Source organism: Lissotriton vulgaris, chromosome 11 (assembly GCF_964263255.1).
Source record: "Lissotriton vulgaris chromosome 11, aLisVul1.2, whole genome shotgun sequence".
Lineage (NCBI taxonomy): Eukaryota > Metazoa > Chordata > Amphibia > Caudata > Salamandridae > Lissotriton > Lissotriton vulgaris.
Genome location: NC_141699.1, coordinates 698,684,286 through 698,702,075, shown reverse-complemented (window position 1 = coordinate 698,702,075; position 17,790 = coordinate 698,684,286). Strand labels below are relative to the sequence as shown.

Genomic DNA, 17,790 nt, shown 5'->3' with positions numbered 1-17,790 from the left:
AGTTGTGACTTTTCATCATCTGATCCAATGCTGTATATACCTTTGGTTTGCGCCCTTTATAATTTTGAGATAGAAAGTTCCCAGAAGACAACCCTATGTCGATGTTAAAATCTCCACAAAAGACCAGGGAACCTGACCAAGAGGCCAATTCTATTTCGAGCTCCCGAAAAACAGCAGGGTCATCTAAATTTGGACCATAGATTGCACAGATAGTGATATCCAGCTGAAGCTGAATTATGACCCATCTGCCATGTTTATCAGCTGATTTACGAATTGGGGGGCCTATTATAGGTTTAGCGAAAATGGCTACCCCTCTAGTTTTAGATGTTTGGGATGTAGCTGCCATTAGGTTATAACCAGGTAGTTTAAGTAAGTTCCTGTCAGAATATGCGATATGTGTCTCTTGGAGACATAATATATCAACAGGGTTTTGTTGTATTAATTGAAATAACTGGGCCCTTTTATCTTTATGATTGAGGCCTGCCACATTCCACGTACAAAGACTTATTCTCCCCATGTATTAACTTGAAAGACTAGCCCGATAAACTTAAAACACCCATTCTCCTTAAAATATATAATACGGTTTTGCTTTTCTTTAACATTTCTGTAGCTTTTACTCTTAATACAACGTAGTCTATGACCGAATTTGCCAATTTTTCTTTTTTGGTTTCCCCCCTCCCCTCCCCCCTCCTCAGCCCCCTCCCCAAGGCCTTCCCCAAGGCCTCCCCCCCCACCTCCCCCCGCACTCCACCCTATGAGGCATGAAGACTCTCACTAGAGTCTATAATGATGGAGAGACACCCTGTGACCGTGCCTTATCATTAATTCTGTATACTTCAAATAACACATGTGTAGGCTAGTGAACGGGTATATAAAGAAAGGAAACATGCAAAGCTATGAAAGAATAAACATCCTAGAGCCCCGCAATACCCACTGAGCCAAACGAAGAAAACCATAAATGCTGGGAAAGAAATTCATTATAGCGATAATAGATTATACAGCATATTCTAGTCCTATTCTAAGCGATTTATCCGAAAAAAAAATTAGAGTTGGTGTTAAACTAGGACTTTGGGATATGCTTATTCTTTAAGATGTGCTTATTCTTTCTAGATTGTGAAACAAAGCCCACCATCCGGGGGCTATACTGTAGTCAAAATGACCGTTGCATTTTAGGGTTCTTAAAGAAAAACCTATTGACTCAAAAAAATTAGGTCAGGCTATCTAAAAAAGCCTTCGCTTTGATCTCGGAGGAAAAGAATTTTACCTGACCATTATACACCACTTTGAGTATGGCGGGATTATTCAAATAGACCTTAGCTTTTTTGTCCAAAAAAGGTTTGATTAGCTGACGAAGACGCCATCTCCGCTCCACAGTTGTGTGGCAGAAGTCCGGCCTGACAAAGTATGAGATGTCGCCTCGGATCCGATGGGCCTCAGGTCTCGCTTTCTCTGCAATGGTTTGACGTAGCAAAAAGTTACCGAAGTAGACCAGGATTGCCCTAGGATATTTGCTTTGCGAGTTGGTAGGCCGCAGTGTAGCAGGGGTTCTGTGGACCCGTTGAACTTCCAGTTCCCAGTTCCATGAAGATAGCTCAGGAAAAGTGTCTTTAAAGAGTTGGATTATAAAGACGCGTATATCATCTCCTTCACTTTTTTCGGGTACTCCCAGTACTCGGAGATTGTTGCGACGCATACGATTTTCCATCTGCTCCAGCTTCCATCTTACGTCAGTCATCTCAGCGTCGTGGGCATCGACCTGCTCTTTCACCACAGTTGCTTCCGCCTCAATAACCACAATTCGATCTTCCATGTCCGACATTCTTACATTGGATGCTGCCACTGTTTTTGAAAGTTTACGTACCACCCCTTGTACCTTTTGTAGAGCTTGTTGAGCTTTCCGACCATCCTTAGACGTTTGCTCTCTATGTGATGCGATTGCCTGCAACACTGTGTCCATTACCGCAGTTAAGGTAGTGTCTTGTTCCTTTGAGGAAGAAGAAGCTCCATGAGAGCTAGAGGCTGATGCGGGAATGCCTTCCCGATGAGGGCCTGCTGGGATATGACGACTTCTCTTTTTTTTGATCACTGTGTGTCTTCCGGCTGTGGCTTCTCCCAATAGCTCATCCGCATCGCTATCTTGAGTGCTGGAGCTGGAGCCGGTATGCAGGTCGGATAGAGAATCTAAGTCAGAGTCTAAGTCATGGTGCCACCCTGGGTTCTCACGGCCTTCAGAAATAGTGTAAAATTCAAGAGGTTCCAGGTCTGTATCAGACGTGATTCCAGCTCCACCTTCGTAGTCTGGCCCAGGCAATGTTGGCTCTTCAACATTTCCTTCCCCAACTGGTGCAGGGGTGCCTTGAGTTTGGGCAACTGGTTGCGTTGAAGAGGGTGATATTAATTTATCCTCCTCACTAACAGGATTTAGCAATGTCAAGTGTATTTCAGGCTGAGGAACAGTGGATATATTTGTTGCGCCACTTGCGTCGCTTGTGCCATTTGCAGAGGCTACTGTATTAGAGGTAATTGCTGTAGGCTCAGCTGTAACTCGTATTTTTTCTGGTGCTTGCAGTTGTGGTTTTTCTGCTGTAGCCGCCTCTACAATGACACTCCCTGGCGTGTCTGCTGTTACTGTTGAGCACTGCAGCGGTAATGACGGTAATGGCGATGATAACAGGTCAGCTGTAGCTACGAGAGTAGCTAACTGTGTAGAGCTTACTGAAGAATTTAGATCCGCTGGTAATTCAGACACTGCTGCCGCTGCTGACGAATCCGAGCTGGGGAGCGCTGTTGGAGTTACTGGCGGAGCTGCAATCAGCGTCCCGCTTGTTGCGTGTTGTTTGGAAGGGGAGGGAGCAGCTCCGGCCGGCGTTTTACGAAGCAAGTCTACCACAGAGGGACCCGGCCCTGGAGTGTTAGTGTTCCTCGTAGTTCTCTGTTGCTTTGGGTGGAGTTGGAGCTGGGCTTGTCCCCCATCCGATCCGGCAGCTTTGTCTGTTAATGACCCAGCGCGCCTGGCAGCAAGTTTCTGATCACGAAGCGCTTGCTTGGCTGCACGGGTCTTCGAGGCGGCTGTTACCGCCGCAGCATTTTTCGGAGCCATCAGCGTCTTCGTTTGGGGATAGTCGATGCCAGAAGCACAACAAGACTGTTGATGGAGCTGAAAAAAGAGTCTGAGCACCGTGAGGCCGAGTGCTGACGCGATGAAATGAAGTCGTGAGTGTGGCTGCTCAGGTAAGAGCGATGAGACTCCGGGTGGTTTAAAACAGGCGCCACTCATTATTCATCTTGCAGGGCAGAAAATTATTGCTAGCTTTGTCCTTTACTGCACCAGTTGTTTATCGCATTTCTCACGGTGTCCTCATGGGTATCCCGGGATCCTAGCCCCTCCACTAGCCCATTCAGTTAACTCAGGCACAGGAGAGTGTCTCACAGCGGACTAGTGAGCCGCCGCCATCTTGCCCCCTGGGATTTGAACGTCAGCCCGTTGCCGATTTTAATTCCCAGGTTCTTAGCTGACTGGGACGAATGAGCCGGGGGAACATGTCAGCGGGCCACCACCCATGCCAGTCCGGATCAGATGGACATCCGAAAAAGAGTATCTCAGATTTATCTGAGTTGCACTTGAGGCTGTTTAGCTGGAACCAATTAAAAACAGCCTCAAGGCACTCACGGATACTCTCTCCATCAAACTCTTCTCCCTTCCGGCAGGTGAAGAGAAGCTGGGTGTCATCGGCATAGGATACGATCTGGGCCCCGAAAGACTCCACCAGTGTCGTCAAAGGGGTCATAAAGATGTTAAATAGAGTCTGGTTCAACACGGAGCCCTGGGGAACTCCCAGTGGTGACATCTCGGCGGAGCCAGGGGAGGCCCAGACCATTTGTCGGCAGTCGGCTAGAAAAGAACGAAACCAGCTGAACACCGTCCCCCTCAGACCGATTTCATGGAGTCTTGCGAGGAGACCCTCGTGGGGGACGGTGTCAAAGGCTGCCGACAAATATAGCATGACCAGCATAACCCTGCCTCCTGAATCCAGTGCCTCCTTGACTGCCTCCGAGACCTCCAATAGCGCCGTCTCGGTGCTTAAATTGGGGCGGAAGCAGGAGTTAGCTGCTTCTTCGATTCTCCTAGCGAAGTAGCATTTTTTTCCTGGAAATCTTCCCGATGGTAGGCTTTGATCATTGATCTATAGGTCAGCCTTGCCTCGGCATCGTACTGAGACCGCCACACCCTTTCGGCCACTTTACACTGCCTACGGGAGTGCGCCAGCACTTCAGTGAACCACGGTGCCGAGACCCGTTTCAAGGTGGTCCGAGGGGGATTCACAGGGGCTAGATCGTTTAACCTGTCTACAAGCCACATCTGCAGGGTTTCAAGATCTTTATCCAGATCACCGGTATAGGAGACGGGATGGTCCTGTAGGGCCTCGGCCAACATCTCCAGGGGTCACCCGATGATACGCCCTTGAGGCTGTTCCCTGATGTCTCATGGCAGTGGTTGCTGGTTTCTTAGTGCCTAGTATGTAAAAGTAGGCTAGCCGATGGTCGGACCATAAGACCGGCAGCACTGCTGTCACCTCGACCGGGGATGTAGAGAAAACCTGATCTAGTGTGTGGCCTTTATCGTGGGTTGGTCCAGAAAGATAGGGGAGCAGGCCCAGAGAGGCCGTGATATCGATCATTTTGGAAGTATCCGGGTCAGAGCTGTCTTCCATATGGAAATTAAAGTCTCCGGCCAGTACACAGTGCTCTGCTCTTAGAGCCAAAGTTGAAATTAATGACTGAAGTTCCTCAAAGAAGGATCCTGCCTGACCTGGAGGCCTGTAGACTACGAGCCCCTTGAAAGATTGTTGGGATGACAGGGATATGGAGAAAGCAAGGGATTCGGCGCCCGTGATAGCCTCCGTGTGGATGATGGAACACGTAAAGGCTTTTTGTACCACAAGAGCCACACCCCCCCTCTACCCATCACTCTGTCTTGCCTGAAGATGTTATAATCAGGGGGGATCGCGGTGGCAATGTCGGGGTGTGATGACTCACTCAGCCATGTCTCTGTCAACATCAGGCATACAGGTTTTTCAGTAGCCAGGAGATCAAAGATTTCCTGGGCGTGTCTGTGGACAGATCTGGTGTTAAGGAGTAAGCAAAGATGCTTAGCGTTCCCCACCTCCCTGCTGGATATAGGAGGCGGGACACTGGCGAGATGCCAACTACAGCCCGGACATTTCCGCTTGCCCTTAAAGCGGCCAGGGAATACCACATGACAGGCGTAAGAAGGTTTTTGAAAAGAGCGAAGCTCCAGGGACGAGTAGCGTATCATAGTAGCGCTGAAGTAAGAGTATGTAGGGAGTCTGCCACGTCGTACGCCTCCGGGATGCTGACGGGCGCAGACGGGCAGGACTCTGGCGCGACTCCGGCGCAGGTCCGGCGCGTCCGCTGTACGCGTCCGCTGCGCGGAGGAGAGTACGTGCTTTTAATAGCGCTGCTAGAGCGCTTGGACGGCGAGGCCTACACCCAATATGGCCGCCAAAGTCAGATCCCAGCCCTCGGGGTCAATGCTCGGCCGAGGGCGGTCTGAAGATCAAGGAAGGGTGAGGGAGCAGCGAAGCGCCTAGGAGCGCAGGGAAGTCTCTGAACTCTAAACTCTGACGCTTATTATTCAAGCGCAAAGCAAAAACGGCACAGCATTAAAAGTCAAAACACACAAGTTTAAAAAGTGCAAGGAAAGAGGGAGACCTACCGGCTTCCGCCTCAGGAGGGAAAAGGTCGTAGCAATTGGTAATCCCTGAGCAAAGAATCTATTTCCTTTTTATAGTGCTGCTAGAGCGCGTGGACGGCGAGGCCTACACCCATTATGGCCGCCAAAGTCAGATCCCAGCCCTCGGCGTCAATGCTCGGCCGAGGGCAGTCTGAAGATCAAGGAAGGGTGAGGGAGCAGCGAAGTGCCTAGGAGCGCTGGGAAGTCTCTGAACTCTAAACTCTGACGCTTATTATTCAAGCGCAAAGCAAAAACGGCACAGCATTAAAAGTCAAAACACACAAGTTTAAAAAGTGCAAGGAAAGAGGGAGACCTCCCGGCTTCCGCCTCAGGAGGGAAAAGGTCGTAGCAATTGGTAATCCCTGAGCAAAGAATCTATTTCCTTTTTATAGTGCTGCTATAGCGCGTGGACGGCGAGGCCTACACACAATATGGCTGTGAATGTGAATGTGAATGTGAATGTGAATAGGCTTTTGTAAAGCGCACTTACACTCCAGGGAGCATCTTGGCGCTAGACATCACTGTCCCGAGAAAAAGAAGGGGGGGTGCTGCTTAAGGTTGTTCATATTCATAGATCCTGGTCTATGAATAAAGTGTAGGTTAGATTAACGCTAAGCAGAGTGAGTCTTCGGCTTTAAAGATCCATGTTTTAAGCGTTTTACGAAACAGTTTTTCGGAATGGATCGAGCGCATTTGTGGTGGGAGCTTGTTCCAGGCTTTGGCTCCAAGTACTCCGATGGATTTTCCACCTTTTGTGGTTAGTCTGAACTTGGGAACTGCGAGTAGGTTTAGGTTGGATGATCTGAGTGACCGTGAGGGAGTGTATTTTCCAAACCTTTGGGGCAGATATGTCGGTCCCGACTGGTGGAAGGCTCTGAACGTGATGAGCAGGATTTTAAATAGCACTCTTTTGTGGATGGGTAACCAGTGCAGGGTTTTGAGTGCTTTTGAGGCAGATGATTTCCTGGGTAGTCTTAGCACCAGGCGGGCGGCGGCATTTTGAACCATCTGCAGTTTGTGCAGAACAGCTCTGTTTGAGCCTGCATAGATACTGTTGCAGTAGTCTAAGCGGGATGTGATGAGGGCTACTGCCACAGTCTTTCTGGCTGTTAGGGGAAGGAGGTCGAAGAACCTTCTAAGACCTTTGATGATGTTGAAGCAGGACCCTGCCACTGTACCTGCTTGTTGCTTAAAGGATAAGGCTTCATCAAACCTTATCCCAAGGTTGCGGGCCGACGTGATGGTGTTTGGTGGGATTTCCGCATCTTGGGGCCACCAATTGGTGGGGGAAAAAAGGTTGTTTTGGCCAAAAGGGAGGATTTCAGTTTTAACTGAATTACATTTTAGATGGTGCGTTCGCATCCATTCAAAGGTTGCCGTCAAACAGTTTCTTAAATTTTCCTCCGCTTTAGAAGAGTTGTTATCCAGTACTAGGATGAGCTGGGTGTCGTCAGCGTAAGATATCGTGCTGATGTTAAAGGATGTGATGAGTTCAATCAGGGGGGTCATATAAAGGTTGAACAAAACCGGGCTCAGGCTTGAGCCTTGGGGTACCCCAGTTTTTAAGGATTTTTCATCCGAGCAGTAGTTTCCTAGCATGGTGACTTGTCTCCTATGGCTTAGGAAGTTTTTCAGCCATTCGAGGGCAGTTCCTGCTAGCCCTGACTCTGTCAGGCGGCCTATCAACACGGGGTGTGAGACCGTGTCAAAGGCCGCCGACAGGTCGAGCAGGATCAGGACGGCCTTTTTCCCTTGGTCCAGTGCCATCTTGAGGGTCTCTACAGTATGTAGGAGGGCTGACTCCGTGGAGTGTTTGGCCCTGAAACCAGCCTGGTTAGGATGAAATAGGTGGTTTTCCTCTAGATGTTTGGTCAACTGTTTATTTACTGCAGCTTCGGTCAGTTTAAACAGTAGTGGAAGCAACGAGATGGGGCGAAGGTTGGAGAGCGTAGTGGGGTCAGGAAGGGGTTTTTTCTGCAGAGGTTTGACTGCAGCGAGCTTCCATTCAGCCGGAATGGATGCAGTGGCCAAAGAGGAGTTTATGATGGAGTTTATGGCTGGATTTACCGTGTCCACTAGAGTGTGGAGCAGCAATGGGGGGCATGGGTCGAACGGGGAGCCTGATTTACTGGAGAGAATTGCTTGTCGGGATTCGTCGAGACTGATGTGAGTAAAATTTTTCAGCTGGGGTTTGTTGTCGATTGGTCGCGTTGCGTCGTAAGGGGGGGGTTCAGGAGGGTCAGGGAAGTCTGTGGTAAGTTTAAGTATTTTCTGTTCGAAATAGTCGGCTATGTCGTTACAGAGAGCCAGTGAGGGTGGTATTTCTTGCCTGAGGATTCTGGGGTTCATAAACTCGTCAACAATTTTAAAGATCTGTTTCTGGTTATTGTTGGATCGATTGATTCTTTGAAGAAAATGGTCTTTTTTGGCGTTTTTTATCATAGAGTGATATAGTTTCCTAGCGATTTTATAGGCAAGAGCTTCCTTAGGATCATAGTTTTGGCGCCATTTCTTTTCGAGAGCTCTGATCTCTGTGCGTTTGATTTTTAGCTCGGGGGAGAACCAGGGTGCGGATTTTCTATTCTGTTTTTTTCTTACTTTCTCTGAGTTGGCCGGACCACAGCACTCTGAGATCCAATTGCAAAATATTTTGTAGTCTGATTCTGTGTCTCCAGATAGCGACGGTTTGGATTTCTCTGCGGTGAGCAGGAGATTTGGTGAGCTGGCAAGCTTTTTCCAGTCTTTTTGCATCGGGACTTCGATTTTTAGGTTGGCGGTATTAGACAATTTCTTGTTGGTGGTTAGATTGAAAGGAATGAGCCAGTGGTCGGTCCAGGTTTGGATCAGCGGGTTTTCGACAGTTAGGGTTTTGGTATTGGTGCAAATGCAGTCTAGTATATGGCCTGCTTTGTGCGTGGGCATTTTGGTCAGTATTTCCAGTCCTAGGATACTGGTTAAGTCGTTGAGCCATATGGTATTGGGGTCGTTGGGTTTGTCTAGGTGGAAATTTAGGTCACCCAAAACTGTGAAATTTGCGTATTTTAAGGTTAAAGTGCTGAGAGCATCTTCGAAACTTTCGAAGAAGCCGTTTTGGGGTCCTGGGGGGCGGTAGATGAGGGCTCCCGCGAAGGTATTTTCCTCATTTAGTTGGATGCAGAAACCCATGCTTTCTGCCCCTTTTACGTCTGAGAGTTCAATGGTAGTGTATTTCAGAGAATCTCGATGGATGATGGCTAGGCCACCTCCTCTGAGTTCTTGTCTGTCGATCCTCTGAATGAGGTATCCTTGGGGGACAGTTTGGGCTATGATCCGGTTGCACCATGGTTTCAGCCATGTTTCAGTTATGAAGAGCATGTCAATGTCGTTCTCCGTAATGAGGTCAAGAATGTGCTCCCCATTTTTGCAAATGGACCTCGCATTGATCAAGGCTCCTCGAAGCGAGGTTACTTTGTTCATGTTAGGTAGCTGTTTTTCCGGAGTGAGGAGAGTTCTGCAATGTTGGCAGCATGCGGGTCCTAACCATGTCTCGGCATTGATAATGTTAAGACAGTGATTATTATTGTGATTTAGAGCAAGTAAATCAGCTCGGGTATAGGTAAGTAATTGATTTGTACGTACCGTAGGTTGGGCAGCGTGACCGGCCCTGGGCCCGGCCGTGGCACGGACGGGCACAGACGGGCTTGCCTTAGGCGCGCCTTCGGCGCGCAAACGGCGCTCCCGCTGCGCTCGTCCGCTGCGCTTCCGGTGACAGCACATGATGTAGGGGGTAGGGGGGTGTGGCCTTCAGGGGGCGTGGCCTCAGTCCTCGCCGAGATTGGCGTTTTTGTCCAAGATGGGATCGGTTACGAGACAGCGCTAGTTCCGCTGCTCGCCGTGAATTACAAAAGGTGAGTGCCCTGGCGCTTTGCTAGCGCGTGGTGAGTTTTAAAATCAACAAGTTATTTCGTGACACAAAAGTAATTTTTAACAGTTCTAAAAGCTCCCGGCTTCCGCCTCAGGAGTGAGCGATTGTCTGACTACGGCGCTAGTGGTCAGCGCTTTAAGTACTGCGACAGGGGGGCGTGGCCTTCAGGGGGCGTGGCCTCAGTCCTCGCCGAGATTGGCGTTTTTGTCCAAGATGGGATCGGTTAAAGTCAAAGTCAGATCCCAGCCCTCGGCGTCAATGCTCGGCCGAGGGCTGTCTGAAGATCAAGGAAGGGTGAGGGAGCAGCGAAGCACCTAGGAGCGCTGGGAAGTCTCTGAACTCTAAACTCTGACGCTTATTATTCAAGCGCAAAGCAAAAATGGCACAGCATTAAAAGTCAAAACACACAAGTTTAAAAAGTGCAAGGAAAGAGGGAGACCTCCCGGCTTCCGCCTCAGGAGGGAAAAGTTCGTAGCAATTGGTAATCCCTGAGCAAAGAATCTATTTCCTTTTTATAGCGCTGCTAGAGCGCGTGGACGGCGAGGCCTACACCCAATATGGTCGCCAAAGTCAGATCCCAGCCCTCGGCTCAATGCTCGGCCGAGGGCGGTCTGAAGATCAAGGAAGGGTGAGGGAGCAGCGAAGCGCCTAGGAGCGCTGGGAAGTCTCTGAACTCTAAACTCTGACGCTTATTATTCAAGCGCAAAGCAAAAATGGCACAGCATTAAAAGTCAAAACACACAAGTTTAAAAAGTGCAAGGAAAGAGGGAGACCTCCCGGCTTCCGCCTCAGGAGGGAAAAGGTCATAGTAATTTCTGCATTAGAAAAACTGTAAAGGCACTGCATAAACTGACGAGCAAGTTTGGAAGTGTTACAAACAACAAAAAAGCACAAAGTTTTATTGAGGAGTGAGCGGAATGCACACAAATGGGAACCTTGGTTTTTATTGGTGAAAGCAACACAGTTGACTGAACTAAAGATATAATGTGTCTCTTCAGAAATATATACAAAAACAAGGACCTAAATCACATAGGCTCCTGGGAAATGTAATTTTAAGTTATGGCTTCCAATTGTACATGAGATACTCATATGTAACTTCTTCTTGCACTAGAGTATTCATGAAAATGTAAGGGTTTAAACAAGAAGTCTACTTTACACTGTTTCTGTAATGTTAATCATACATAATTTCTGCTTTCTGTGAATTTATGCAGAGTACATATTTCACAAGGGTTAGTTTTTATTTATTTTATTGCCCTTTCGCCTCTCAGAAAAACACTTTCCTTTTCATGCCACCCTTCCAGACACATATTATTGTATTTGTGTATTAATTGGTGCACATCTCCAAATGTCACTTTCGTTACAAAAGGCAGGCATGAGTATGCTCATAAACATTGCAAAACATTTGTTATGTGTAACAAAAAGGTACATTATATGTTCTTCCCTTTTTGCTAGATTACTCTTATAGGAATACACAACTCTTTTATAGATTTGCTCACTGTATGCAAGTGGAATAATTTACCCAGGGGCAACTAGGCTAAATCGGATTATACACTTATCTAAATTGGGCCCTCATTATATGAAGCAAACTAAATTGCTATCAAATCCCAAACCAACAAATAACAGATTACATGTTAAAACTTGGTTGTGAGGGTTTAGAGTGGGAATTTGTGTTTCCTCAATGACTCTCCATGTTTGCTCCATCACTATGGGCCTTTTTTTCCCTATTTACATTTGTGTGAGGTTTTTCAGGAAACATTCTGATGAGGGGAAATTACAGGATGCAAGCGTTTTCTTGCAAAATGTGCCATCCTGAATCTGCAGTACAATGGGACATGAAATGACCCTCTTATTGCTATGAAAACCAACTCTACAGTATGCATGTGCAAATTACAACTTTTCACCAGAGTGATTTAAAATGTTCACAGTAAAAACTATTTGTGAATTCTTTCCCTCTCCCAGTTATTTTCACATTCTTACACAATCATAAAAGATAGATGCTAACCACTTGTGTTGTAAGAACTATACTGTTAGTAGTAGTAATTATAGTAGCAGTAGGGGTGTAGGGCAATGAGGAGGAGTAATCATTATTAATAAATATAATTATTAATAATGGTATTTTAGAATACTCATTGATCTATTACATTTCACATGTCAGAAGAGTGTTTAGCCAAAGCAACAACAAATCAAGTGTAAAGGGGTCGGTATAATTTAAAAAAAATCTTTCATTTGCAACAAGCAGGGTTTTACATAATTATAACTTGTAGAAAGTCAGTCAAGAGTGCCAAACAGCTCGAGCAGTTCATTTACTTAACATAAAATGTAACTAACTGCATTGGCATATGACAAAGATGAAGCATGTGAACTGCTTAAATGAGCTAAAAAGATATTTGGCTTGTTTTGAAACAATTTCACAGTTTATGTGGAAAATATGGGAAATGTGTTTTTGTTCCCTTGTAAAAAGCTTTTGGCCACATGCAAAATATTTTTCCCGTGACCATGTAAAGCTCTTTTTCTCTTGCCATGTTGCCAAACAGTCATGCTTGGGAACAGTGGAAATGAATGGTGAGCTGTGGGAATATAAGCCACACTGGCAGGCAGTGTCTAGAAAGAAATCAAGGCCTACTTGAGTGGCTCGGTAATACACCTAGGTGTGCCAGAAGTTTGGTGAACATTCCTGCTTTTGATTACTTATTCTGTAAAAGCAGTGACCTGAATCGAGGAAAGAATTGCACAGGATTGCCTGGAGGAACAAGCTGAAGGATATTTTTAATAAAGCCACTACAGCTGACATTTTAGACAGGGGGATTCATCAACCCGTTTTGGATCTTGGTAAAGTTCTCTTCATCATACTTACTTACTTTGATAACTTTATTTCGGTTATAGACCATAAAAGTGCAATAAAATATGTACAAGCACAATGTTAAGATATAAATACATCAAGTTAAAAAGTTATTAAACAGTAGATATCAAAGTAATAGTTATGAATGGAAGCGGTCGTCCCTTAGTCCTTGTGGATTATAACAGTTTCTCCTCCACATACCGAGAAGAAACCTGGAAACAGCGAAGACAATGGGGGGGGGGGTAGTATCATAAGTTAAGACTCTACGGGCGAGAGCACAGTGCCTAAAGCCCAAGTTCTTGCAAAGTGGGATGATCCAGCACTTCCGAATTTCGCCATATGCTGGGCAGAAAAAGAGGACGTGTGTAATGTCTTACCTATCATGATTACAGGCAGGACAGTTAGGTTTCGTCGCTTTAGCCCATCTTGAAGTGAATTCTCCTTCATCATACAGAGTTTACATGGCTGTTGGGATTTGATGATAGGGCAAAGGTCTAAGTCAAGGCAAGTGTAGGAGTCTTGTTGTGGGTCTTTTTTTGCCAATGCTGCGTTTGGAGGTATTTATCTAGACAGCTTACATTGTTCCATGTTCTTTATTGTTATCGATATCGGAAAGCATAGTACTATCACTTTTTTCCGACAAATTTTGGAAATGTACAGTTTGTGCCACGTTTTTGTGGGTGGTTACAGGGGTACTTTTATAGTATGTCCATGCTAAGTGCTCAACTGTACTTCTATTTCGTTGGCTTCTCCTCTTTTTAGATTTGAAAAAATGTTACCATTGTGTAGGCTGTCTGCCCATTAGTTTGGTGGAGCAGCCAAACACATTTTATTGCAGGGACAAATGGTTCAATGGTACTAGTCCTTATCAGTAAGTACATTATATTGCACTATTTCGCACACAAATAATGTTGCTTCTTTCTACAGTTTTACATCCTTAGACTGTGTGCTATCTCAAAGAGCCTCCTCCCACTATATTCCTAATGCCCTTAATAAAAAAATGACCTTGACCTAAAACGTTTGAGTGTTCATTCTAATTTCTTTACTGTGAATGACCCTCTTCTATTTTCCATTCTTTGTATACCTTCTCTTTCTGTGTATGGTCTACTGTAAGTCACATCCTTATCTGCCTTAATATTTAATATTATATCCCTGCAAATTGCCCTTACCCCATTTTGGAGAGAACCTCTTCTTTGAAACTATACCCCTAAAACCTAAGAGTACATAATATCGTCTAGCACATCTATTCACCTCACCAACCATTTGCATGAACTCACATAGCCTCCACTAATGATCACACCTAACTCCTAAAGACTAAACTTAATTTAACCGTCCCAAAATAAATTAGTGTAAATATATGAAATAATTTCTTGAGAGCTCAAGACTAATTCCAATCATCAATAATAACTATAAATCAATGGATTAACCACTAACTCTGGGTTTCGGTGTAGAATGATTCTCCTCACAAAGTACTTCAATTCATTGCCTCTTCAATGCCACTAAGTGCTATTTAAATGCAATTACACTACAATTAGTGTAATATCGCTTGACTCAACATGAAACAAATGTTGCCCATGTGCCAGTAGGAGAGGGTGCTTGCCATTATGTCTCTGCCTGGCACAGGAAAGATCTTTGATCGTGCCAAGTTTGTAGGTAGACATGCTGGTTGCACTAAAATAGAACCAAGCTGAAGAAAGTAAAGCAGCAAATGTAAAGGTTGGTTGCTAAGGTACTGAGAAGTAGTTGAAAGAGGCATAGCTCAGAGACGTTCAATGCTTAATTTGTGAAAAAAAGAGTGCAGTGCCCGAAGATCCGCACAGCAGTCTGCAGCCGAAGCAGTTAAATGTTGGTGTGCCGAATACTAAGGATGGTAACTTAAATCCACCTCATGCCTCTTTAGTCCACTACCAGGAACTCCCTGCCCCTTTGTCTCACCCGTACAGGTTCCTGCTTTCTCCCTTTCTGACAGATTTTCCAACTTGCTCATCCTCCAGCTTTCTGTTTTGTTTGAATTTCACTCTCTTGCTCTAAAATAAATGTCAGATATGGAAAAATAAGTTGCAATCCCCAGAAAAAATTGCCTTTGGCTGCTCAAATTGAGCACTGGGGACACTGAAATTATATGCAAGTCAAGGAATATCTAATTTAATAAAAGTAGGTGTGAAGAGGTTTATCATGAAAACTCAATGAACAGTGAGTTTCAATCTAAAAACATGGCATAATCCATACATTCTAAGGCAATGCCTCTCAGCTTCTAGAGAGGCAATTTTGCAAAGGGGTATTTTTACAATGATCTCTTATGAGGTATTCTGTCTCTTTCATAAGTAAAGGAAGTGACCCGATTAGGACCACCCGGGTCACTCGGGACCACCTCTCAGACTTCCATACAAATGAAGAGTTGGTCGGACAGTAGAGAATACAAACCAAAGTGATTTATTAGTCATACACTTGAGCGGAGTCCAGTCTAACCAGCCTCCTTGGATTGCTGCACAGGGGAATGGCCTCGGACAACACGGTAAGGTATAAAGTACATTTCCCATTTTTTCCAGTTGGGAGATAATGAACAAAGGAGATACAGAAAGATGAGTTACAATCCTTGGACCAGGCACACATTAGCTTGTATTCAAGGTTACTCTGCCTGCCCTCACCGCTCTGAGCGGTGGGAGTAAGCCTATCTAGTCAGAAAGGTATGCACAATTAAAACATTCTATTCATTAGCACAGCAAACTCACCCTTGAAGGAATACACATAAAGAGGACACATTGGCAGCTGCTTTTCAGTGAGGCAGACACGAAGTGAGACATAAGCTAGTTTTGATCATGGCTCAAAATGGTGGCTAATATTAAATGGTGCCGCAAATGCTAACTTAATTCGTACACTTCTAAAGGGAAATTGACCAAAAACATTTTCATTCTGACAGACTCTCCTTTTAGCATTTGCTAACATTTTGTTATTATCTAGAGCAAACAACTCCCTACAGAATGAAAGGGCTACCAATTGCAAGCTAATATATACATTATCATTACTAAAAAATACCTTCATCTATTGACATGAGGTCTTGTATATCCTGCATCATCATGGCAGTTGTCTTAGGGTCAGATACTAAACCCTTCGGTTTGGGCGCTAGAATCTTTGCACAATGAGCACAGCAAGCAGGGAGACAATGTATGCACAGGCAACAAGTGAAAAGTAGGCAAGTAACTATAGCTAAGAAAATGAGAATCTTCCAACCCCAGGACGCAAACAGACCCCAGAACCATCCAGAGAGAGACCAAGTACCATTCTCTTGGTGGATGTTGGATGCAAGTCTGTGCAGCTTCTGAATAGCAGAGTATACATTAGGGGCGTGGTCAGGTATTTATTTGCAGCAAGTACTGCCAATGACCCAATCAGCAAGGATGATGTCTAACACCATCCGGTTTTGTAAAGCAACGAGTCCCAGAGCCTGAGCTTAGCTGTAATATTCATCAGAATCCCTGCAGTTGTATTAATGACTCCATCTGCAACTCTTGTGAGCCAACGAATGTTAAGGCTATCGGAAATTGGGCCCCAAAATGGCACAATACCCTTCACGGCGTCTGTATACTGTTGCAAAGTGATATCTGTCTGATCTATACCTTCTGTGTTAATAATCCTTCTAACTTGGGACAGGTGGGCACTCCTACATTGTAATCAATGGTCCCTATGGTAAATGGACAATGCTATATACACTGGCGTAAGAAGGAAAGAAAAATAACAAGTACTTGACCAACCCTTTGGAATCCAAACATAAGCTTGAGACCCACAGACAAAATAGACACTATGTGGTGGGAGTAAAGGCGGACTACTGTTTGTGCTCAACATATACATGTAATTGCAATTACTCTCTCCTACTTGTACTTCCCCTGGACACAAAACCCAGCTGTTGTATTGACTATTGGTATTGTCATCGCTTTATCCATCGTAAAATTACATGTGTGAAAACATTTGAAGTATTCGGTAGCATTGAACCCCTGGAAGTCTAACATTTCATTTCAAAGCCATGTTCAATTTTTCTCCTGTTCATATACATTCATACAAGCTGTCGGGGGCAATGTTTCAGGGGCCCCTTTCTCTCCTGGAGTAAACCCTTGATGAACACGTATATATTCTAACACTGTATAATAATCAGCAGATGGCATTTCTATAGTAGAAGAATGAAAATTAATTCATACCATAGTAAATACAATGGGCAGATGAGGACGAAGATCAGACATTCGATGATGACAATAAAGACACAGGCTGTGGCACCGATGGTGGCCAGGGGCAAAGAAAGAGACTCTTCTCCAAAGAATTGCGCTGCATGATGTATGGATTTGGGGACGACCAGAACCCCTACACAGAGTCTGCGGATATCCTAGAGGATCTGGTGATCGATTTTATCACTGAAATGACACACAAGGCAATGTTGATTGGGCGGCAGGGTCGAGTGCAGGTGGAGTACATTGTGTTTCTGATCCAGAAGGACCCGTGCAAGTTTGCCAGAGTTAAAGATCTGTTAACAATGAATGAGGAACTAAAAAGTGCTAGGAAAGCTTTCGACGAGGCAAACTATGGCTCGTGATCACCAATCAACTGCACATCATCCTGCTGGGCAGTCCCAATATGCTTGTTGGACCTTGCAAAGGACACTGTAGTTTTAAAAACATTAATGGGTAGGATCAATGAAGGTGCTTTCAGATAAACCTCCAGTGCTAGGGTACTGGCATATGCCTTGTACTTCTGTTTACTCTCATTCAGAGAACACATTTCAAGAAAACATGCCTTTGAGTATAAATATTAGAAGATATTTTTTGTATTGGTTCCTATATCTTTTGAAAAATATTCCATTGTCCTTCATATCATTATCAAACATACTGACATTCCTCTGTGTGTCCTAATCTCTCTGGAAGGTTGAGGACCTGTTTTCGAGTGCAAATTTTTTCTTCACTTACCTGCAGAGGGATTTTTACAAACAGTGCAAATACACACACTCTCTGTACTTGATAATGTGCTAAACAATTGTGTTGATTTCAGTCATGTCATACTTTGAAGTATATATCACGTGTATAATCTCTGGAATTGTTTGTCATGTTTCTTTTTTGATGAATAGCAAATAAAAGAATGCCATAGTAAATAGTTCATACCACCCCTCGCTGCATGCCAGATATGAGAAGGGCATCGACAACAGGATATCACTTCTTTGTGTAACTGAGGGGAGCAGACCGCAGGCCCAACAATTTGTAACATTAGATGTACCATGGGCCTGATGCAGCATTTGCAAAAATACATTAT

At 45.0% G+C, this 17,790-nt stretch overlaps 1 pseudogene; it reads left to right on the top strand.

The window, feature by feature from the left end:
• Window positions 1–3,151: 3,151 nt before the first annotated feature.
• On the top strand, window positions 3,152–17,080 carry LOC147683342 (transcription initiation factor TFIID subunit 13 pseudogene; annotated as a pseudogene).
• Window positions 17,081–17,790: the final 710 nt, after the last annotated feature.